The sequence below is a fragment of the Notechis scutatus genome, chromosome 6, assembly GCF_049901735.1.
Source record: "Notechis scutatus isolate UNSWTSFEM ecotype Mainland chromosome 6, rNotScu1.2, whole genome shotgun sequence".
Lineage (NCBI taxonomy): Eukaryota > Metazoa > Chordata > Lepidosauria > Squamata > Elapidae > Notechis > Notechis scutatus.
Window position 1 is genome coordinate 58422690 of NC_142014.1, and position 24778 is coordinate 58447467.

Here is a 24778-nt window from a genome sequence, read left to right on the forward strand (position 1 = left end):
AAGCTTTCAAGAAAATGGAGCCATGTGACATCTAGCAGCTTTAGTTAACAGGCATTACAGTAAAATCTGCTTCCAGAATTTGCTTTCTGTGGGTTCAAGTTCCCTGAGTTGACATTGGGTTTTGAGTTCCAGTGGGATTCTCTCCATGGAAAATAATATCCTTGCCACGTTTTCTACCAGGAATCATCCGAGTCTACGAGGCACCACCCTTTCCAAGAGCAATTTTGCTTGAGACCTCGCTGACAATTGGCTCTGGTTTGCAGACCATAATACATTTGCTGGGAAAATGGACCCAAGCTTTAGAGTCAAGCTTTTGGTGTTTCAGGTTTCCTAAGGTATGTTTCACACTGCTATATTATTATTAACAGCTAGCCATGACTCATTTGCAGAGGATGAAAAAAAAAAGCTACGAAACCCACAGTTTTCAATGCTTGAAAGATCAATTAAATGGATGAAGATTGTCTTTCAGCAGCTACTTTTGAAAGTCATCAGAAAAGGCCCTGTTTCAAATCAGGGGTCCTGGAAGAGGTTCCTATGGATGTTGTTCTCTTTGGTACTGAAGTAACTAGACAGAGACAGCAACTGATCATATTGGAAGGCCACTACAGATGTCCTGCATGTAATGATTTGCTCCCTGAACTTCAGAAAAAGACAGTAGGTCTCTACTTGGCCTGGTAAATCCCACTGTAGGTACTTGGTTCATTTGCTACTTATAGCTATTTTCAAAAATGACTCTTCAGGATGCCTCCGTTTAATGGTATTTTTCTATTTATTTCTTTGCTTTTAAAAAAATATTTTCATGTGATGTGAGAAGCATCCCACCATAGTATTGTTTTTCATGTCTATCTAGGATTAAACAGATCTAATTTCTTGAAGTGATTAAAAAAACACAATATAATTAAGATTAGAACAAATGTTAAAAGCAGCATCATGCTAATTAGCCTTATTTATTCAACCAGATATGTTTTCCCTTGAAGTAGTTGATACCTGAACTGTCTGAAGCAAGCTCTACTGTCAGCAGATCTTGGCACAATTCTCCTCTAATGCCAGCTGCCATCATCCAATCCAGGATTACTGCAAATCACCTGATACCAGCACATATAACAAGAAAGCCTCAGTAGCAAGAACAAAGAAATTTACATTTGGTCCCCTGAGTCCCTTCCTTTAATCTACTGAAAAGAGCTCCCATCTAAAAACATCAGTCGTGGACTTTAATCAACTGCTCTGGGTTCTGTTTGCTTTTCATCCTAAATAATCTTATAAGGAAAATTTGACATGTGATTTTGAAACATTGGAAAGGGAAGCTTAAACATCTTCTAAGGCATTCTAATGAATCTATAAAGAATGCCATTTAGAGGGTTTTTTTTGAAGGTGGGCAACTACCTGTCTAAAAGAACTATAAACACCCATTTAAAGAAAAAGAGCACTATATACTGGACAATAAAGATTTTGCTTCCTCGACACTCTTTGGTGTATCTTATAGATCTGTTAGTGGGGCTAGAGAAAATCACCCAGAAAGCATTCAAGACTGTAATTGAGAATTTTATTGGCAGTTATAGAGCTCCAAGCTATATTCAATTGGTTGACAAACTTCTTACAACATACAAGATCATGAAGGGAAATATGTCACTGAAGAATCATGTACTGCATTCACACTTGAACTTATTACCTGAAAATCTGGGTGCAGTAAGGATTAACATGATGAAAGATTTCATCAGAACATTGTCACAATGGAGAAGTGGTATCAGGGCAATTGGAATCCATCAGTGGTGGCTAACTATTGTTGGACCCTGCAGTGAAATGCATTGGACACTGAATACAAACAAAAATAACCAGCAAAACACTTTAATCCTATTGATTTCATGTGTGTCAGAAACATTATGCAATTATGTACATTAGAGTCATTAAAAGTTAATTTCATATTTCTCAATATTTTTACAAATTATATTTGTGTTCAGTTTGAAAGGGTCTATCATAATTAACAAAAGTTAATTCAGGAAGCAAAACTTTTTGGGGAAAAAAGCTATTTTCCAGTGATTTGGCTCTGATCCATTTGAAAGCTCTACCAAAGGATGGGCCACAAAAATCTCAATGACACTAAATAGCAGGAAATATGGCAATTATTTAATGATAGCCTGGATTTTTCCAGGATGGATCTGATCTATCTCTCTCATGGTTATGCAACCTTCGTTATAGATGTACCAATATTCCAGGAAAAAGATGGGGCAAAGGCTAACATCACCATAGTTCAGGGCTGAATATGACTTTCTCAGTCAGAAGACATTGGTTCCATTACAACCAAGAGCCTCAGTGGCACAGTAGTTAGAGTGCAGTACTGCAAGCTACTTCTGCTGCAGCCAGCTGCCTGCAATTTGACAGATCGAATCCCACCAGGCTCAAGGTTGTCTCAGCCTTCCATCCTTCCAAGGTGGGTAAAATGAGGACCCAAATTGTTGGGGACAATATGCTGACTCTGTAAACTGCTTAGAGAGGGCTGGAAAGCACTATAAGGTGGTATATAAGTCTAAGTACTGTTGCTATTACACATGTTCTATTGCCCTATCCAGTAAGAGTTGGTGCTCAAACACAATAACCCTCTTATTGTTAAACTGTTGTAGTAGGTTGGATGAGGAAAAAGTGATGTTTGTTTTGGTGGATGTGCATAGAGATATCTTGAGGAAGGCAGCCATGTTCTGTGCTATTGCTATCACTATCCAGGAACTTGTCTATGGAGATTTTCTGTCATCCAGGTCACAGTTGTCCCAAAGATGCTTTTTCAAAAGACAAGAAAGTCCAGTTGCCTTTTGAAAAAAGCATCTTTGGGGTGTCCAGGAACCTATGGTCTGGATCAGTGTTTCTCAATATTGACAACTTTAAGATGTGTGGACTTCAACCAACAGAATGGTTGGTTGGGGAATTCTGCGAGTTGCAGTCCACACATTACCAGTTACCAGATTAGAGAAATACCAATCTAGGCTTTCCAGTTGTCCCAATTACATACATATTCACTAGAAATACCATTCAGTATAACATATCCTTACAAAATTATTGTTTCATTGTTTCATTTTTGTACTCTATGAATGTACAGTTTTTCCCCTGGACATGTGTATCAGTTTGCCTAATAAAGCTTGTTATTGTACTAACACTAATGGTTCTCTAGTGTTGTTGGAAACTATTTTTCTTAAGAGACACACCAGAGATGGGATTTCTTATATTACAGTTCATGCTTTTCCCCCCCTGGAGGTCACCATAATCAATTATTCAAGACTAAATGTAGCTTCATTTTTCTTCTTCTTAAGATGAAGTTGGTGTAAGTAGCTCATATGCAGTTCAAACTCTAAATGTTTCTCCAGAATGATATATGTAGGTGTTAAATCCATTATAGAGAGAACTTAATCCCCTGAGTGCAACTGCATGCTAATCAGCCAGGGAAACTAATCAGAGAAGGCATTTGCAATTCTTTTTTGACAGGCGGAATGAGTGGCTAGGTAAACCCATCAGTGAAGGGTGTAGTACATAAAAGCTGTCAGGTTATAGATTAGGTACTGGCCACTTGTACAGGCATCCTGATAAGAAACATTCTCAGCTATGTAAGTGCATTGCACAAACTCCCAATAGTTAAAGCCTTCATTGATTATTTTAAGCCAACATTTAATCACACTAATTCTAATGCAGTCTTCTTTTTCTTCATCTTTCTCTATAATAGCACACAATTCCTTGCCCTTTGTACATCTTCAACTTTATGGAAAGGTCTTTGCCTTGCCTTGCCTGATATAATAAACCTATTTGTCTTATTATTAATTTTAATTTTTTTAAATAAACCATCTATTTACAAGATTTAGAAATACAAGGCAATGGTGGGAGGCTACTGCTGTCTGAAATATATCACTAATAATATCTGTTAAGGCATTTATTTATTTTTTCAAGTCATTTTAGGTGAATTTCAAAATGTCAGGATTCATGGAATTTCCAAAGCATCACTCAATTACATTGAACAGAGTAATTATGAGCTTCCAACACTCCTGGCTAGTACAGCCAATGATATGCCATGATCTGTACTGCAAACAATATCAAGAAATCAACAGCTTTACCATCCTTGCACTCAAGAGTGTAAGCAGATGGTTAAGTTGGCAGCTGCTCAAATGCTAAGTTTAAAAGCAAACAGCATGCTTGTTATCACATTCTCTTTGCCTGGACTAGACCAAATGAAGATGGGGATTTAGTCTCCTACAGGAATGTTTCCAAGAATTTAGCAACATAAGCACTAAGATTTACTTAAAGGCTAAGTGGTATTATTCCTCCTATTTGATTTGCAAGGTGTATGTTTATGTATCCAGTCTCAGGCTATGTAAATAAAATATCTGGTTATGATGGATAAGAGGGTTACTTTTATGTGAAAGCCACTAAAATTAAAAGCAATCAAATTTAATTTACATCTTAAGGAGTCCTTTAAGGAGAAGAGAGGATTGAAGAGCTATTTGACCTGGGTCTCAAATACATAATGAATTTTTGGAAGTAGCTTTGACCCTCCGAAAGCTTTATATGGGGATTCTCTCCAAATTCTGTACAACCAACACATAAGATATTAGGAGGTCCAAATCTGAAACAGATTATTATGTCCTACTAGAATTGTTTTAGCCCTGTTTTGATTATTTAGTAAATGTTCTGATATAAAAATTGTTGATTTCTAATTAATTGTTATATTCTAGATTATATACCTGATTGCAACTATTGGTTGCAAGGTAAACAGGTTATTTGGCACTGGAAGAAAAATGCAAAGTTGAAAGATAATAACAACTGGAAAAATGAAAGGTAACAAAAGACATTACCAATAGATGAAAGTATATGTAGCTCAGGGCTGAATTGGAGTCCTTGGTGCTCACTGAGTTTGGTTATTTACTTGTAGAAGTTTCTCAACAAGTTGGATAGTGAAACTTCTGGAAGTTTAGTTAAAGTTATTATCTATAGGACCTAGATAGAACTTCCATGTTCAGAAGTTATATACCCCTGAATTCCAAGACCTGAGGAAAGACAGTCAATTTATCTAAAAAGATAACTGATTTCCTACATTGTGGGGAGCATTTTACAACAATCTAAAAAACCAGATGTTACAATAAGAATTATTATAATTAAATTATTTTAATTTTATTATTAGTCTGATATATTTATTGTGTACTATTTTTCAAGATAATGTACAAAACTGTTACAAAATAGAAAACATAAGACAGAATCTACAACTGGAATATTTAGCTCAGTAAAAGTTGAGAACAGCCTCTTTCCTCTTCCAAAATAATGTGCAACCAATTTTTATTCTAAATTAAACATGCCTCCCTTATCAGGAATCCTTTCATGTTCAGATGGCCAATGTCTAAATCTTAGCACTGATTGATTTGGTCTCTATATCTCTAAACATTTGGTCTAATGACTGCAATGTTTCTTACTGGATGCTTTTTATCTTCTCCAGAGAGCTCCCTACATGTGGTTAACAGGTTAGCCAAGAGCAATGAAGTGCCTGTTTAGCACATCAAAACATATCTATCCCAAGGTGGCCTACATTTTTCTGCAAAGTAACCATCTTTCCACAGTACTTGTAACCAATAAATTGAAAATAGTAGCAATAATAGTCATCCTTTTAATCAAGCAGCCACTGTGATTGTATCTATTATACAGTATAAACAAGCGTTATGTCTCTGTGTAAACTCTCTTGCACTAATCCATTCTTTTTTTTAAAAAAAAAAAATCGGGTTGGCATTAGCTGAATACCTAGTCTAAATATTTTTAAGAACAAGTAAGATCAAATATCTCTCAGCAGCAGAAATAAAAGCAGAATTCCCAAGATCTTACAGACATAAATGCTTGAAAAAGTAGAGTGATCAATTTTCTTTGAACTGATATTTTGAGCGTAGATTGCCATTACATTTCCTTCATTTACTATATGTATGCAAACAAAATTAAATAAATGTTTCCATGCACCAAGAACTATGCATCTATTTTTCTTTTCAGGAAAAAGGGTAATGTGATTGAATTTGTCATCTAAAATATTGATATCCTACCTATTTCCCACAGGATTATAGGACTCACAACACATAACAATTTATAGATGACTGCAAAACTCAAATACAAAATGTAGACGAGTCATTGATGAACAACTACACTAAAAGCATTTTAAATATGGACAATTTACTACAAACAGCAAAGGCCTTCCTAAAATATTTTTCATTAGTGATTTAGGTATTCCTCCCAAAGCCACTAAAACATTTTGCTTCTCTTCATTGTATTAATAATAATAATAATAATAATAATAATAATAATAATAATAATAATAATAATAATAATAATAAATTGTTGCTTTTTAATAAGCCATTTTGTAGATTTGGTCTGTAGGCCAAAAGGTGAGATCCCACCTCAGCGGAAGTGGGGGCATGTCTCGGGGGTAGCACAATGGTACACACAGATATTTTTTGCTGAAAGTGTATTCCTTTATATCTCCAGATAACTCTCCAAAAGCTTTTGTCTAAAGCTTTGGAGACCTGTTTTATATCATGGGTTCATTGATGAAAAGATCAGTCAGAGGATAAGCATTCCCCACACACAGAGATTAGGAGGAGGAGGCTCTGGGTATTTCTCAGAAATGCCTTCTTAGTTCATGAGGATCAATGCTGAGATTCAGTGCAGGACTGACTGGATTTCATTCCACTTGAAATGAAGACGATTTTTGAATGTGTTCTTGTGGCCCACTTGCCATCTCTTCATCTTATTTTATTGGGTAAGAAAGGTGAAGACATCCATTTAGGGAAAGCAGCAAACATTCCATGGGTAAACTCAACATTTATCTTTCAAGAACAATCCCCTAATAGAGGGTCTCTACTGAAGAATGAGCTCCTCTAAAAACCAAGCCTATACTTCATTATGAAAGAGGATACGTGGTGGAAAGTACACATATTTTAGGGAGATATTTTGATCCAGCAGACATGTGATGCGACACCCAGAAAAATATGCCATACTTCACTTAATCTTCCAAGGAAAGATTGAAGGCAAACGAGGACCAGGCAGAAGAAGAACATCATGGCTTCAAAATCTAAGGGACTGGTTTGGACGAAACTCAGCAGCACTTTTTAATGTGGCTGTTGATGAAAATAGGATCACCAACATGATCGCCAACGTCCAATGACAGATATGGCACAAGAAAAAGAAGAAAGTCAGAGAAATAACTTGTGCATTTCACTTCATTTTGTACTGTTATGTGAATCTGGATGAGCTCTTTAAATAAGCTATTATAAATATGCATATAGTTCAAACCCTTCAGCAAACCTATATTTATTCTGTGTTATAGTCCTGAATCATCAATCAAAGCACTTGTTGGCTATTGCAATAGGAATTTTGCTTCAACTGCAGGGCTGTGCTTAGTAGGAGAAATTAACCTCTTTTCAAACCGATTATTAAGAAAATCTTTTGGGTTTACTTTGTACCAGCAGCAAAATCTAAGATATCTCAGTGGACATTAGGCCATCACACACAGTCTCCACCACAGCCATTTCTGATCCAGTCAACTACGTGAGTTGGCTTCACATTTGTTATATTAGGGTAGGATCAGCATTCCCAAAGGAATCTACAAACTTCACAGCAAGAAGTGTCCACCAAAGATTATTAATTATTTTTATATCATTTTTGAGGTTCCCAATTTCCTCCCAACTGAATTTCTTCACTAAGATAACAGCAATCTTGCCTCACTTTGGTATTACCACCCAGGACTATAAACAGATTTGCTGCCCATTGAAGGAAAGGAGAAAGGCAAAATGCATTTAACCCCAGAAAAGTGATATTTAAAAGATGGGAAGTAGCACTGGCTGAAACAAATATAACTACAAAGAATCTTGAAGAAAACCTCAGTTTAGGACAATGGTGTCCAAAACCAATCCCTTTTTAAAATTTTATTAAGAACATAATTCCTAATGCATTCTTTTCTGAGTTTAGAAATTTTGCTGGGCATACAAACTGATTAATTCATTTATGAAGAAACAAATGTATTGAAATATACTGTCAAATATTGTGCAGGTGTTTGCTTTTGTGGTACTGGGAGAAATATTGGTCCATAATTACTCAAACACCTTTATATCTGTAGAGATTCTTCTAGCTCCTTTCTCTCTAGTCGTGGTCCAACATTTCATGTTCTACTTGTAAATATTACCAAGTTATAAAACTCAGAAGATGTATATACGTGTCATTCATAGCCCCATTGTTGCATGCAGCCTTTTCCTGTCAAGAATTGCCTGCCTGCGGGTGATCTATTCAAGGCCACATAATTATTTAATGATTGGTGGGGCCAGGACTGTCAGTCTCTTTTTTCAGGCAACCTTTCTTTCCTTTCTTTCTAATACCTTCTCTCTTTTTTCTTCATCATTTAGAAATTATTGAGGAAGGAAAGATGACTGTTATCAGGAGTTTGAACTGGAATGATCTACCAGTATAGTTAATATACACAAGACATTCATTGCTTACAAATGGCTTTTAAAATTAGGGCAAGGAGCATTGTAGGAAGTAATGAGTGAAATTGTTTTAATCCATTTTCATGTATGCATGTATGCGGTGGTGGGATTCAATTTTTTTTTACTACCCGTTCTGTGGCCGTGGCTTGGTGGGCATGGCAGGGGAAGGATACTGTAAAATCTCCAGTCAGAGGTGGTATTTGCCAGTTCCCTGACCTACTCAAAATGTCCGCTACTGGTTCTCCAGAACTGGTCAGAACCTGCTGAATACCACCTCTGCATGGATGTGTTCTTCTTACTTAAAGAAGTTTAAACAAACAAACTTCTTACTTAAAGAAGTTTACTTAAACAAGCCTCAAATAAAGTCCCAATGTACCATATAAGTGCTTATGGCAAGTGTTATCTAATCCTTCTGAAGGGTGCCAGATTACAGAAGACTATTTTAGTTCTTAACTACCACTCCCTTAGTTCTGATCTTGCCAAATAAAAGTAAATGAGCCCAGTCCTTTACAGTGGGAGGAGTCTTCTGAAAACTCACGGCAAGTCTGGGCCTCTGCTGAAGGCACCTGGGGTGAGATCTGACTTCAGCAAAGTAATCAACATCTGAAATTTCATAATGTTTTTTGAAGAGATTACATAACTCTCAGAGTCACTGGCAGGTTTTGTTTTGACTTGCCAATTCTTTGGATGGAGTCCATAATCATTACTTTGTTTTTCCAATATTATTATTATATTGGACCATTAATTGCTCATTTTTGTTCTTTTTCATATGTTGTCATTTGTTTTTCACCATTACCTTTCCCCTGAAGTCATAGAATCATTATTCTATAACAGCCACATACTAATGAAGTGCTGTCTTGCAGCCAGCTCTCTGAACTCAAGAACTTATGCCGTCTTCGGTCTGACTTAAACATGGTATATAAAATCATACATTGCAATGTCCTACCTGTCAATGAATACTTCAGCTTCAACCATAACAACACAAGAGCACACAATAGATACAAACTCAAAGTAAACCGCACCAAACTTGATTGCAGGAAATACGACTTCAGCAATAGAGTGGTCAATGTCTGGAATACTCTACCCAACTCTGTAGTCTCTTCCCCAAACCCCAAAAACTTTAACCTTAGACTGTCTACTATTGACCTCACCCCTTTCCTAAGAGGTCTGTAGGGGGCGTGCATAAGCACACCAACGTGCCTACCGTCCCTGTCCTATTGTTTCTCTTATTCCTCTTTTATTTTTCTTATATGTACCCATTTCATGTATTCACAACTATGTATACACTTATACTTATTATCTTGTAAACAATTGGCAAATCAAATAAATAAATAAATAAATAAATAAGTACCTGTAGCTGATTTGCTTTCTTGCAACCAAGCCAAGCACTTTGCCAAGAAAAAAAATCTTCTGCTTGGATGGTGCACCAGTGCAGGTGCATGTTCCACAAAAAGCCTGAGCAATCATATTATAAAGTTATTAATTTTGTAGATTTGCAAGGCTGATCAGCATACACACCTGAAAATAAATACACATGCAGGTAAGTCCTCCACTTACAGCCACTAGTTTAAGAACCATTCAAACAGTGGTGGTATTCTACCAGTTCAGCAGAGCTGGTAGAAGCAATGAGTAGCAGAGACCAAACTGGTTCTCTCCGCCACTCTGTTGTTGGGCCCTCCCACCTGCCTGGTGGGATTTGAAGCGCAGCTGCTTTGTGCGGCACAGAAGAGTGCTGCGTGGCAGCTGCTGAAGTGACTGGGATCATGCAGGCTTGCAGGAGGTGAGTTAAAACGTCTCTGCGCCTGCGCAAACACCTCTGCACCTGTGTGCATTTGGCATGGGCATGTATGCAAAGTGTGTGCATGCGCACAAAGTGCGCCCACCAAGCCATACCCACCAAACCAGTGGTAAAAATATTTGAATCCCACCACTGCATTCAAAGTTACAACGGCACTGAAAAAAGTGACTTATGATACTTGTGACAGCATCCCCCACTGTCATGTGATCAAACTTTGGGCGTTTGGAATGGATTTACAATAGTTGTAGGATTGTCATCTGCATTTACAATAGTTGTAGGATTGTCATCTGCAATCTTCTTCTTTTTTATATGAATATGTTTTATTAGGTTATAAAGTGTTATAAAATACAAAATATGAAAGCAAATAAAAGGGCAGGGATAGGGAGGGGGAAAGGGCAGAGAAAAGTGAGGAAGGGTAAGGGGAAAAAAAGAAAAAGAAGCACTGACATTGACTCTATTACAGTAGACTGGATAGAACACAATTTTTTTACCATAATAGTATAAGTCATTTCTACAAGAATCTAACAGTCTAATATGTAAAAACCCAGAATCAAAGTTTCATTCTTTTCCATATCAAGCACGAAGTTTAGAAGTGGTTTCCATGTGGAAACAAAAGTATTTATGTTCTTTTCTTTAAGCAAAGTAGTCAATTTTGCCATTTCAGCCAAGTCCATCAACTTCTGCAACCATTCTTCCATAGTAGGAATCAAAGTGTCCTTCCATTTTTTATGCATACAATAATCTTGTTGCTGTCAACATATATATAAAACAAAGTTCCAAACTTTTTCTCCAATTCTTTTTCCATTAAGGCCAAGAGGAAAAATTTAGGTTTCATACCTGCAATCTTTTAAAGGAGCTTCTGACAAGCAAAGTCAATAGGAGGGAGCCTGATTTGCTTAACAACTGCATGATTCCCATAACCACTTCAACAATTTGCTTAACCACCATGACAAAAAGGTTTCAAAATGGGGCATGACTTTTTTTTAACAACTGTGGTGTTTAGCAAGGGGAAGTTTGGGTTCAATTGTGGTTGTAAGTCAAAGACTACCTGTACTATTACCAATGGTACAGCAAAACCTATTTAGCTCAATTTTCCAAGGAATAGTATCACGAGACTATCATGGTAATTTCAAAGAGTAGAGTCTATATAAAGCAGTACTCATAATATGATTTTCCAGTCTTAACCTAATCAGTTTAATCAGTTTAATCCAGCTTTGACCAGTATACTGGACTATAAACTAATCCTATGGGCTGGGTTGGTAAAACCACTAGACTGAAGTGTGTTTTGTAATATAAATTCTCTTCCCCACTCCTAACCCTCCTTTAGAAACTGGTAGAGATGCATCTTAAATGAGGACAAGCTGAAAACGGATTAAATTTCAGTTGCATTACATTTCAAATTTAATATTTTCCACTTTTTTAATTCTATATTTTAAAAAGTCAATATTGAGCTAATATTATTGACATTCATACTAGAGAACTTATGAAAAGTATCATTGACCCTGTAGGATAATTCAGTATAATGACTAAGTCCCAGTAGTAATGTAAGTTCCATAAAGACTTTGAAGTTTGCAAATATTTTCTTCCTTGCAAAATAGGCTCTCTCTTTTTGCTTTCTTTTTAAAACATCTTTTTAGGATGCTTAAGAATTTCTTTCAAATTTGTCTTAGTGATGTTTTAAAACTTATTTCATGGTGGATGCTACTGTTGACTTTTCCCTGTTAGACACCTTTCCATCACACTAAAGCAAGAACACCAGTTTCTCTGGAATCATTTCCTTGAAATTCTCTTTTTCTTTGGGGAAAAAAAATGTTTTGATGAGAAATTAAAATGAAAAAAAAAAGATACCAATATCAGTACAGACAGTGGACAAAAGGAAAAGCACTTGTGGATTCAGTGGTATCCATGGGACCAGAATGCCTACCTGGGTTAGACAAATGCTTCAGGAAGGAGTTCTTTGACCCAGCTCATGGGCTCCTGACATCTGACATTTACTGTGATGGAAAACATAATTGCTATTCTGCATGAACCACGCACCTCATATGATAAAAGTATGTTTTGCCAAAAGGGTGTATAAAACTGAATGAAAACAAAAGAACATTCTCTGAAGTAGGGATAAGTAAATGGAATGGGAGATTTAAAATCTGTGCAAGTCTGAGAAGCTGGAAGTGGCAGATTCATCCATTGTTGAAGGTGATATTTGTTCTATTCTGAGTTGGACACTGGCTTCCTTGTTGAACCGCTTCCTCAGCTGTGTATTAAGTGCAGCTATAAAGTTATCAACAATTGATAAAGTCCTATTGTCAAATCATGTAAACTGGGTGTACTTAGGAGAGCTCTAAGCTCTTTTATCTCTGGCTTGGTTCCCTGACATCCTGATAGTTCAACCGGAAAGCCCTGACTTTGCATTACCTGAACTGGATTCATACACCATACGGTTTGTTTATTTTTCACATGATACACAGATCCAGTTATGGTTTGAAAATCTTTGGTTTATGATTTAGGGTGATGTGAATCTAACCATTAAATAAATAAGCCATGGTTTTTAAAGTGTTATGTGAATAAACATGGCCTTTTCACTCTCAGTTCCACTTCCTGATCCAGACTTCTGTAGCTATTATTTTGCCATTCCAATTGGGTTATCAAAAAAGCTGAAGTCTGAGATATAGAAGTAGATGAATTGAACGGAAATTTAGCTTTGTTTAATTAGTCTTAAATTTGTTTTAAAATGTTTTACATGACTCTACCCTTAAAGATTTGCTTTTTTAAAAGAAAAATCAGGTACATATTAGATTGCCCTGTTTTAATCATGACTTTTAGGAAAGGCTGCAGATCCATACCAGAGCAATATTTGCCTCTTCTCAGTTTGAAACTCCAGAATCTCCAGGTAAGGCTGGGAAATTTTTTCATTGAAAGATTATCCCACTGAGTACTGACAGAATGACATGAATAGGTAATAAGTACTGTAGGTTTAGTAGGATCAGCAAATAGTTGTACTAATCTTTCTTTCTTTGTACATTTCCCATACCTGTGCTTTATAGCACAGAGCCTCATTTTAAAGAATGATTTATTTTTAGGGAATTGTTCATCTTCCTGACCTGCCACTCAGATGTTCCAGATGCCATTCAGTCTATTTTCTGCCAAGCACATTCCTTAACAACAACCCACCCACCCCTTTCACTTCTGCTTCTGGCACACAAGAAGTTACATGCATCTTCTAGTTTTCCTTTTCATTCATTTCTAAACGTCCATTGTTATTTTTTTTTTTCATTTGTAGCCTCTCCTATTTTAGGCTTTTCTTACTTAAGCTTATTCTATAGCTTTTGTCAGGATAGTCCTTGGCATGTTTCACTAATCTTTCCATGTCTTCTTTCTTCCTTCAGTATGCCACTAATATTAATCTATCAATTCTCTTATGTTCTTCATCAAATTAACATATAAGACTAAGTGTAAATACAGGAGCTTCTTGCTTAATATATATTCCAAGGAAGTGTCTGATTATTGATCACTGGAATTGTCATTCAACACGTCTGGAAAGCACCATGTTGGAAAGGATTATGAAAGGAAGTTGATTTAAATAATTACACAAGGGCAATAAATTCCTATTGAATGTTTAGTTATGTTGTCACTAAGAGCTAACACCAACTTGATGACACATAATCACTTAATCCAGGGGTCCCCAACTGCCGGTCCGTGGACCGGTCCCGGTCTGCGGAACAAGTCTTACCGGGCCGCTGGTTGCTGGGCGCCGCCATCTTTTTTTGGTAAAAAAGTGCTTCCGGTGAGCTTTTCCGGGTAGAAAGCTCACCGGAAGCACTTTTTCATCAAAAAGATGGCTGCGCTTCCGTGAGCTTTTCGGGTAGAAAGCCATTTCTACCCGAAAAAGCTCACCGGGCGCTAGCGCCGCCATCTTTTTGACGAAAAAGTGCTTCCGGTGAGGTCACCGGAAGCACTTTTTCGTCAAAAAAAGATGGCGGCGCCCAGCTGATGCCGGTACCGGGCCGCGGCATCAAAAAGGTTGGGGATCACTGACATCAATTTAGGATACAGTCCAAGTTTGATTCTTAGAGTTCCTAAGATGAATTATTTTCCTCCCATAAGTAAAATTTGACATTCAATCATTTGTGTCTTGGATAAAGATGTAGGCAGGGCTTTACACAACATTTAAAAGGACTTAGTTGAATGAGTGAAATGTTCTCTTCAGCATGTTCAAATAGCCAGTTTCTCTGGAAAGCTGTAGTCATTTGAGGAAAACTATATCAGAAATATTTTGGGCTTTACAGAGATCTTTGTCAGAAGCTTGTTTCTATTTCCAAAAGTGTGACACTTTCTCTGGCTACCTATATATGCTCATGTGCTTGCTAACAATTAGCGGTTAGATGGCCAGCAAAAAAATTAATCAATAAATAACATTTCTGCTCGGGCTGAATCTAATTGCAAATGCATTAGAAAAGATTTCTGGAGAAGATGGCTTCTGGAAGGGATGGGGCTCACACAATACACATAATGAAGCATCTCTATCATAATACTGGAAAATTCCAATATTGTAGTAATTAGATATTGGTACTCTTTTGGAAAGTAACTTCATAGCATTTGGGACAAACTATGAGTTCTCCCAGTATTACCCCCAAATATCAATAAATGTTTTTCTTCTCCAAAACTAACCTTAGATTAGTAATAATAATCCCTGGGAATTGTTACCTTGCAACAATGCTATCTCTATCTTTCCCCCACTCTACTTTTATTGCATTCTTCAGGAGCTGTCCAGCATTACTTTTCAAAACGTAATCACCGAACCAGTAGTAACGCAGGTTGAATCCCACCCCTGTACTGTCCCTTTAAAAATGGTGCTTTCCATTGGTATTTGGCTCCCCGCCCATTTTCATCTGTTCACATAGTCCAGCTGTGCAGTAACCAGGCCTTATATGATTCAGCATTAAGGCAAGGAAAATTCTTCCAACTAAAAGTGGATCCAGGCACATTTCAACAACCTAGAGCAGAGGTGGTATTCAGCAGATTCTAACCAGCTCTGAAATTTCAGCAGAAATTTTGAGTAGTTCAGAGAACCAGCAAATGCCACCTCTGACTGGAGATTTTACCGTATCCTTGTCCTGCCATGCCCACTAAACCACGCCCACAGAACCAGTAGTAAAAAATTTTTGAATCCCACCACTGGATCAGGGGTAGCAAACCTGCAGTGTCATGTTGTCATCACGTGATGTATTGCAACTTTTTTCTCCTTCGCTAAACTGGGGCTGGGCGTGGCCAGCACATGACACATCCGGTCCACGGGCTGCAAGTTTGATATATCGAGTTTGGTTTAGATATATATGATGTTATCTGAGCATTTGCAATAGGTTCAGAGGCATATTTCCCCTGGGAGGGTGCATATTTTGGTAAGGGGAAGATTAAAGGTACTTCTTCAGCAACCCATGGTCCTAGAGGAATCCCCCCCTATTCCTTGTGGCACTGCAGGGAGGGGATGGAGCAGGGGTGTCCAACCTTGGCAAGTTTAAGATTTGTGGATTTCAACTCCCAAAATTCTCCAGCCAAAGTTAGACATGGACTGGAGACATGCTCTTGGTTGTGCCAGAGAAAACTGCATTGACTGAAATATTTCATATGAAGCCGTTCTTAAAGAAGAACTTTGGCCAAAGAAAAAGAAATAGTGAAAAATGAGTAATAGCAAATAATCTTTTTTTGAATAAAAGAAGCCCAAAACCCAGAATAAATCTAAAAGTTCCTAAATTATAAATCTTGTTTATGACTGTCATGAAGTAGGGGACTTTTCTGTTTGGAACGGTTTGATATATCATAAACACAAAAAAGGGATCTGTGAAGATCTTGATAAAGACTTCTTAGCTTTCACTGTAGCAGAATTTGCTGCCTAACACATAGGCCACAGTTCAAGCACTAAGTTATTTGGCAGATTTGCAAAGTAAATTTAATAAAACTTTAACAGTGAGCAAAAGGAAGATTTCAGTAGCACAGGACATAAAATTATATGAGGATTTCCTGTCAGTTATTAGTTATCATCCTGCTATTAATGATGCAGGACATATTCAACTGGAAATAAACTGGGACTGTTGTAAATCAACTAATACTCGAACTAGCCTTGGTGGCAAAATAACCTTCTGACTTGTGTATTGAGCAGGCCAACAAGTCACCTGCTTACTTGTAACAGTTGAAGCAGCCACAATTTAGTTTTCTTAACCTTTTTAATCAAAAGGGGCAACAATATTGCTGTGAAAAGAGAGAAAAATTTCAATCACAGGAAAACATTGCTAGTATGTGGCTTACTCTGAAATCACCTCAAAGATCTGGATATGCAGCGGAAGCCTGCCTATCTGTGGTTGGATTTAACCAAGCATGATGTATCAAAGGTGTTTTTTCAAGAGGAAACTGGACTTTCTTTGTGACTTTCCCTTGAAGACATTTCACTTGCATCCAAGAAGCTTTGTAAGTTTTGATTGGATGGTGGGGGGCATGGAAGGATTAGTTCTGTCAGAACTTTCTTTGTTTTTCCTTGAAGACATTTCACTACTTATCCAAGAAGCATCATCAGTTCTGACTGATGCTGGGGGAGATGAAAGGATTAGTTCTGTCAGAATTAATATTTCCATTTCCCCTATCATCCAGTCAGAACAAATGAAGCTTCTTGGATAAGAAGCAAAACATCTTCAAGGAAAAACAAAGAAAGTCCAGTTGCCTCTTGAAAAAGCACCATTGGGACAACCATGGATGACTGAGAATTTTGATAGACAAGCATGATGTAGTTTTATTTCCACTGATAGTACTACAGAAGTAAAATGATAGCATGCAAGAATGAGAAATTGTGTAGAAACTTGTGCCACTTGGCATGCAATAAGATGCTAATGATGATAGCAGTGATCAGCAGTTCTGCTGTGGTAGTGTTTAGGGGACAACTAAGTCAGGCAATGCTTAGCTAGATATTTCCCAAATATAATTATGGGGTGGGTTTTTTGTCATAAAATGTCAGATATAAATATGGGATGGAATGCCAAACTTTGTGCGGGGAAAATGGCTAATCTGCGTCCAGAATTTATTCCAGGAAGAAATAATTTGGCAAAAGGACTTAAGCCAACCTTATCCACACGGTCCAAATGTATTGGGTGCCCAGTTCCCGGTATGTGAGAGGCTATCATTTTTAAAAGAAGTATTTTCCTCTTTAGATTAGGAGAACAATAATTTTGAATCACCAACCTTCATAAATCAGCATAATCAGTTGTAAGACAGCATGGGATTTGTAGTTTAGATCAAATGATAGACAGCCGGGTCATAATCCTTGTCCAGATTCAGAAATGTGGATCTAAATAGAGCCACAACCTAGATTCAAATTTTAACCAAGAGCATAAATTATTTTAGGAAAATAAGAGTTCAGATAGTCCTCAATTTATGATCACAACTTGGATCACAATTTCCATTGCTAAGCTAAGCAGCTATTAAGTGAGTCATCCCTGATTTTACAACCTTTTTTCTGCCAGAGTTGTTAAGCAAATCACTGCAGTTGTTAAAATGAATCATGTGATTGTTAAGCAAATTCAGCTTCCACGATTGATTTTGCTTGTCAGAAGCTGGATAGGAAGGTCTCAAATGATGATCACACGACATCAAATGCTGTAACCATCATAAATACATGCCAATTGCTAAGCACCCAAATTTTGGTCATGTGATGGATGCTACATTGGTCAGAAATGTGAGACTGGTCATAAGTCACTTTTTTCAGTCATTATACCTTCAAACAGTTGTTAAATGAATGGGCTGTAAATTGAGAAGTATCTGTATGCAAGGTTGGTCTCGATAAGTACATTAATGTTTAACCATTTGATCTAGTACAGCCTTCCCCTTCTAGCACAGGAACCATTTTGAATTAAGGGTAGTTCCCAGTTTAAGAACAAGTTCAATTCTGAAGGTGTCTGTCTCTTTTAGCTGAATTACTATGTAAGTTGGATAAATATTATTGTAATACCGTATAAGTAATATTGTACACTGAACTTGAACTATTGTGTATTTAGCAATAGCACTTAGACTTATAAACTGCTTTACAGAGTTTTACAGCATTCCTTAAGCAGTTTACAGAGTCAGCATCTTGCCCCCAACAATCTGGGTTGGAAGGCTGAAAGGCTGAGTCAACCTTGAGCTGGTCAGGATCAAAGGAATCGAACTCCTGGCAATGTGAGCAGAGTTAGCCTGCAATACTGCATTCTAACCACTGCGCCACCACAGCTCTTCATTTGAAGTTTGCTACAATAGGCTCCATTCTTAACCATCTCTCATTCATAAACTGGGGTATCCTTAACCCAAGGAGTGACTGTACAGCCCTTCTTATGCTCAGTCACTGATGTGTTAATAGAATGACAGAACTGTAAACATAATCTGCAACAATTTGAATTATTATTGTTAACTGTCTTCTGCTTCTAATTCTAGGTGGGTGGTATTTTTATTTATTGCATTAGCCAGGAACTCTATTAAATATGATAATTCAAAGCCTGTTGACCATCATGGTTGACAGTTTCAAGCAGAATGGCCCTTTGGGATCAATTTTGACATTTTAAACTATAAGTTCTTTGCTATCTGAACAGCTGCTACATTTCTTGAAATGGTGTGGTCTCATAGTAGTTTTATAATACTTAAGGTTAAGCCTAGAAAGATTAGAGACACACTTAGATATGTGAAAACCCAACTACAAGAACAAAGATGTTATCATCCATGGACAGAATGCATACATTTATTGTTGCTGACTTAGGACAAGACATCTATTTTAAGAAATGGTATTTTTTAGAAGCATGTAATGCATAAAAGAAAGCCAATACAAAGGAATCTTCTAAGGATCATACAATCATCTAAACCCAATACAACAGGCCAAGAAATACAGAATTAAAATGAAATTTAAGCTGTCTTTCTTTCCCGACCTAGGACCATTAGGTTTGCTTGCTAAGATAAATATAGCATCTCTTAAAATAAAATATCCATGTTAAGCCACAAAGCTCCAAATAACATCTGGTTCTTTTGCTAAAGTACCACCCATTCTAGCCAGCTAAATAACCCCAGACTTCCTATATCTTGCTGTTGTTTTTCCATATGTACACATACATGCTGTTTCGGAGAATTATTGCTATATTCAGAAAGACATTAACATTGTGCAAAATTCTTGTGTATTTAAAGAGAAGACTATTTTTGTACAATAGCCTCACCAGAACGATATATTTTATAATATTATTATAAATATTATAAGACAATTTATAAACACATTATTTTTCTGAACTGTCACCTCAGCCAGTGTATATATAATCTCATCTCATACCAAATAATGTTATCTGTATATTTCAACACAAACCTCTCTTTTCAAGCTCTTGATTTTATAAAATAAAATTTAAAAATAGTAATGACCAGATTGAGAGAATCTACAACTGTATTTCAGGACCAAACCTGATTGCCTGCTTTTGCTTCATAATTCCTCTTTGTCCAAATTGTGCATTATGATGGAAAATGTGAACATGTTTCTCCAGGGGTGGGATCCTACTGGCATCACAACCGGTTCATTGAGTGTGTGCTTTGCTGCGCAGTACTTGCAAAACAACTTCTCCTGCAAGCAATCACGACCTTCTGCTGATGCGCAGCACTCGGCTCTACCACGCAAAGCAAATAAGATAAGAATAAAGGACAGCCTAGAGCAGGGGTGTCCAACCTTGGCAACTTTAAGACTTGTGGACTTCAACTCCCAGAATTCCTCAGCCAGCTTTGCTGGCTGAGGAATTCTGGGAGTTGAAGTCCACAAGTCTTAAAGTTGCCAAGGTTGGACACCCCTGGCCTAGAGCCTTGGTGGGCGGGTGGGCCTAACCGAAGAAAAGAAGATATCTGGAGAGAACTGATTTGGTGTCAGCTGCTCTTCAGAGCTACCTGTTCTATAGAATCGGGTCGAACCGGTAGAATCCCGCCCCTTTGTCTCTCCATAATTCTTAACAAGCTTCTAAGAGCATCTAACAACATGCTGTCATTGTAATGGCCACTTCTGATCATACATTTCCAGAGGGACAGTAGGTCACAGTGTACTGTCATACAATATGTTAGCTCCACAGGATGTTGCATGAAATAATTCATGAGCAGAGTGACACAGGGTTGCAATATTGGCTCATCTAGTATGGCTTTCTTTTGATGTTTTTCTCTATCCTGATTTGAGTGTAGGAAGCCATTTTCAAACATTTTTTCTCATATGACAGAAGACCTTTCAGAACATTGTTTTCATGTCAGAATAAATCTACCAATTTAGAAATTACTGCACAAGCAGGTTTTTAAATAGATGGAATAAAACAGCTTTCAAGTTCTTTCAGGGCTCACTAATCACTCTGAGGGAAATGGGTGGTTAAGTAATAGGAAATATAAATAAATATGAACCATCAATCAATCAATCAATCAATCAAAGGTTTAAGTGATTCATCAAATTGCCTAACACCCATCACCTTCCAACCATATTTGAATCTTGTCAAACTGATATAGAATTGCTCTTTTCTATATGTATAATAACAAAAGAGAGTTTTTATTATGGTAATAACTTCAGTGAAAATCATATGGATGAACCAGTACGATGTCTCAAATATGCAGAAATCAAATGGCTGCATAGTCTTTCTCCAATTAAAGTTTCTTGTATCAGTAGAAAGAGACCTATATTCCTGTTCCTATTGACTTCTAAAGGCATAAATGTAGCATTTAAACATGGGAAACTTATGAGCCTTTGAATGGTGTATTAGTAGCATTCTGGCCCACATCCAGTTGCTGGAGTATAGATCACAAATTTTTGGTGACACCCCTGATGTAGCAAGTCAACAGCTTCCCTAGTGTTATAAAATGCTTTAGGAAGACATTGCTTTGATTTCATTGTGTAGAATTGCATATTTTCATATTTTGGAAAAAAACATAAATAAGTATGAGTCCACCTAGATAAGTTTAAGCTTTTAAAGTTCATGATCTTGATTTCAAATCATTTTCCTGAAATGATTTTCATCTATGTTTCTGTTTATTTCATTAACAAATACTTGGATTTTCCCCTCTTTTCCCAGATATTGAAATGGCATGTTTAATAGATTTTCCCCTCTTTCTTTTGTTCCTCTTCTGGCACAGGCAGGCTTTCCCTACCCCCAAATGATTTCTTTATCAAGAACAAAATGCCACTGTTTGGCTGAATTTTAGATGTGATTAGGATCATGGAAAGATGATGCTTGCAAATGATGGCAAATAAACTTGACTTAATGATGGCAAATAAACTTGACGTATAAATAGTGAATAAAAGTGGACTCAATACACAGCCCTGAGGAGTGCCAGTATTGAGAATCTTCGCAGAAGAGATATGTTTATTCACCGGGCATAAAAGGTGTTTAGTTCCTCTACCAACTCATGTTTTCCACCCATACTAGCCTTTTGTGCTTTAAAATTAGTTAACTGCTGAATCCCCTGCCAAGCTTGTCTCAGGTTATTATTAGATAACCAGTCTTCTATCTTTCCCTTGTATGCAGCCTTGGCTTGTTTAATACCATGCTTCAAATTTGCTCTAGCCACACTATACAGTGAGGCATCTCCAGACTTAAATGCCTTATTTCTCTTGTACAAAAGGGACCTAACAGTGCCAGGTCATCCATGGTTTTTGGTTTGGGTAGGATCGAATACACTTGTTCGTCGTAACAGTATCAATGCAATGGGCCATATATCCCAAAACTGCAGCTGTATAATGCTCTAAATCTTGATGTTCAAAGATGTCCCAGTTGGTTCATTCAAAACAATCTTGAAGCTGTGTAATCGCCCCCTCAGGCCAACATTTCACTGTCTTTACCACCGCCCCCCCTTCTTCCTCTTAGAAATATACTCAGGAGCCAAAACCAGAGATAAATGGTCAGACATACCTAGATGTGGTAGCTGCAAATCCTATACCCCTGTACAATATTTGTATAAACTTTATCTAAAGTATTCAACCCCCTGGTCGCACATCTCACATGTTGATGAAATTTAGAAAGAACAACTCGCAAATCAACATGATTGAAATCCCCTGCTACAATATATACAGCATCTGGATACTTAGTTTGCAAATTACTAACTTCATCACCCAAGTAATTCAAAGCCAGGTCAGCTTTTGCATCTGGTGGAATATAAACAACCAATATGATGACAGCGTTAAATTCGCGTGGCAAATAAAAAGGTCTAATCTTTACAGTCATATATTCTACTTCAGCAGAGCAGTGGCTTGTTATAATCTTCGAGTTTGTACTCCAATTGTCTCTCACATACATACAAACCCCTCCTCCTTTATTCTTTCCGACAGTCTTATCTCTATCCAAGCGATGTAGCAAGAAACCATCCAGCTCTATTTCAGTGCATGGAATAGTGGGGTTTAGCCAGGTCTCAGTTATTAACAGCACACAACAATCTTTAACATATTTGCTTGAAGAAGCCATTAACCTTAGATCGTCCATCTTATTTACAACTGACCTGGCGTTTGTCAGAAAGAAGCTTGGGAGCGGTAACCTCCTCTTTTGTTTTTTCATTCTATATAAAACACCAGCTCGACAGCCCCTCTTCTTCTTCCTTTCTGAACGTTTCCTTCATCTGTTCTTTCACCCACTCACCGGAGCATTAATCCACCAGGGGCCGGGAGGCCTTGCAATCTCAACCGGGATGTTAAAACGCCAGAGAAACTCAGCTGTTATCTCCTGTTTACTTTGTAAACCAATCTCCACAAGGTTCCATCTGTTGTAGAATTTGTTCGCCTCACAAGAGGTACTCACAACATCCGATAATACAACCACAAACAGCCACAAACAACACATATCCATGGAGCACTGAGCTGCAGCAAGTGATTGTGCCGCCATCTTCAAACGAAATTGATTGATATTAAAGAGGAGAGGCAAAAGTTCCAAACCTTGAGGCCCCCACATTGTAGGGCTCAATGTCTCAATTCCCACCAACATTGACTTAAAATTGCCATTGAAGGAGAAATGCCATTATAAAGTAGGGCCTCCCCCCTAGCCCCTAGAGCCAGGTCAGAAGGCTACCATGATTGATAGTATCAAAGGCCACTGGGAATCTATGGTAGAAGGGCAGGATGAACACACCACCTCCATCCTGAGTCCTCACAGGTCACCCATAAGTGTCATCAATATTGTTTCAGTGCTGTAAACCGGTCTGAACCTTGACTGAAGAGGAACCTGATAACCACCTTCATCTAGATAGTGGTGGGACTCCTCTCTGGGGGTGATGAGTCTGCCTACCGAGATGAGGTGGACCGGTTGCTTTCGTGGTGTGGAGACAATAACTTGGTCCTCAACACCAATAAGACCAAGGAGCTTATAGTGGACTATAGAAGGAACAGATCAGACATCCAGCCCTTGCTTATCAATGGAGACCGAGTGGAGCAAGTGACCAGTTTAAAGTTTCTGGGTATTACCATAAAAGAGGACCTGACCTGGGGGGCTCACATTGCAGCACTGGCCAAAAGGGCCCAGCAGAGATTATACTACCTGAGACTTCTCAGAAAACAACAACTGAATGAAAAACTGCTGGTGACCTTCTACCGCTGCACCATTGACAGTATCTTAACTTACTGTACCTCTGTATGGTTTGTCAATTGCACAGTGGCAGATAGGAAAGCACTCCAGAGGGTTAATGTCATTGCCCAGAAGATCATTGGTTGCCCTCTCCCCTCTTTGGAAGAGCTTTATAGCTCTCTCTGCCTTAAGAAAGTTCAAAACATTCTCAAAGATCCATCTCATCCCGGGAACCAGTTTTTTTGAACTATTACCATCTGGCAGATGGTACAAAATAATAAAAACAAGGACAAATAGGCTGAAAAACAGCTTCTATCCCAGGGCAGTAGCTCTGTTGAATTCTACTGTATAGTGTAGTGTTGGTGCAGTGTCGGGGGTTTTCAATTCAATGTGTGGAGTGTGATGGATGTGTGTTTGTGTTTATTTTCATGGTCATGATATGCACTGAAGATGGTGTTTGATTTCGTTGCACGAGGTGCAATGACAATAAAGTAAATTAAACTGAAGCTGAGTGCCTACCATCTGCTCAACAATATTTCCTATGAAGGGGAAGACAGAAGTTGTCCAATTTGGTTGGGACCAAGAATGGCCTCTAAAATTGTGTGTATTGCCTTGTTGCATAAAGATTGCGACTCTTGGGTTGGATCACAGCAACATTCCCTGAGGTGACCCAATGTGAATTGCACGCTGGGTTACATCCTGTCATCATCCTCAAGCAGGGTCAATCATCTCTTACTTGAAATGCTGCTGCCAGTCAGGTGACAATATGAGTGGAAAGAGTCTTGCCCATTCTCAGGAAAAGGACAAAGGGGCAGCGCTTCCTAAAGAGTGAACTTTGACATGTGGAGTTTGGAACTAATTATTTCTGCAAGCAAAGAATGACCTCGGTCCCTGAGCTCTAGACCCCTTGCAAAACAGAATGGCAGAGCACACACTTTCCA

The 24778-nt window shown here is 37.8% G+C and overlaps 1 long non-coding RNA gene across 1 annotated transcript in view; it reads right to left on the bottom strand.

Annotated features, from left to right (window-relative positions):
* Nucleotides 1–1523: 1523 nt before the first annotated feature.
* Nucleotides 1524–24778, bottom strand: part of LOC148130233 (uncharacterized) — a 51032-nt gene continuing 27777 nt past the window's right edge. Inside the window, exon 4 of the long non-coding RNA XR_015750131.1 lies at nucleotides 1524–1790. This is a non-coding gene — a long non-coding RNA (uncharacterized LOC148130233). The remainder of the gene's footprint in view (nucleotides 1791–24778) is intronic.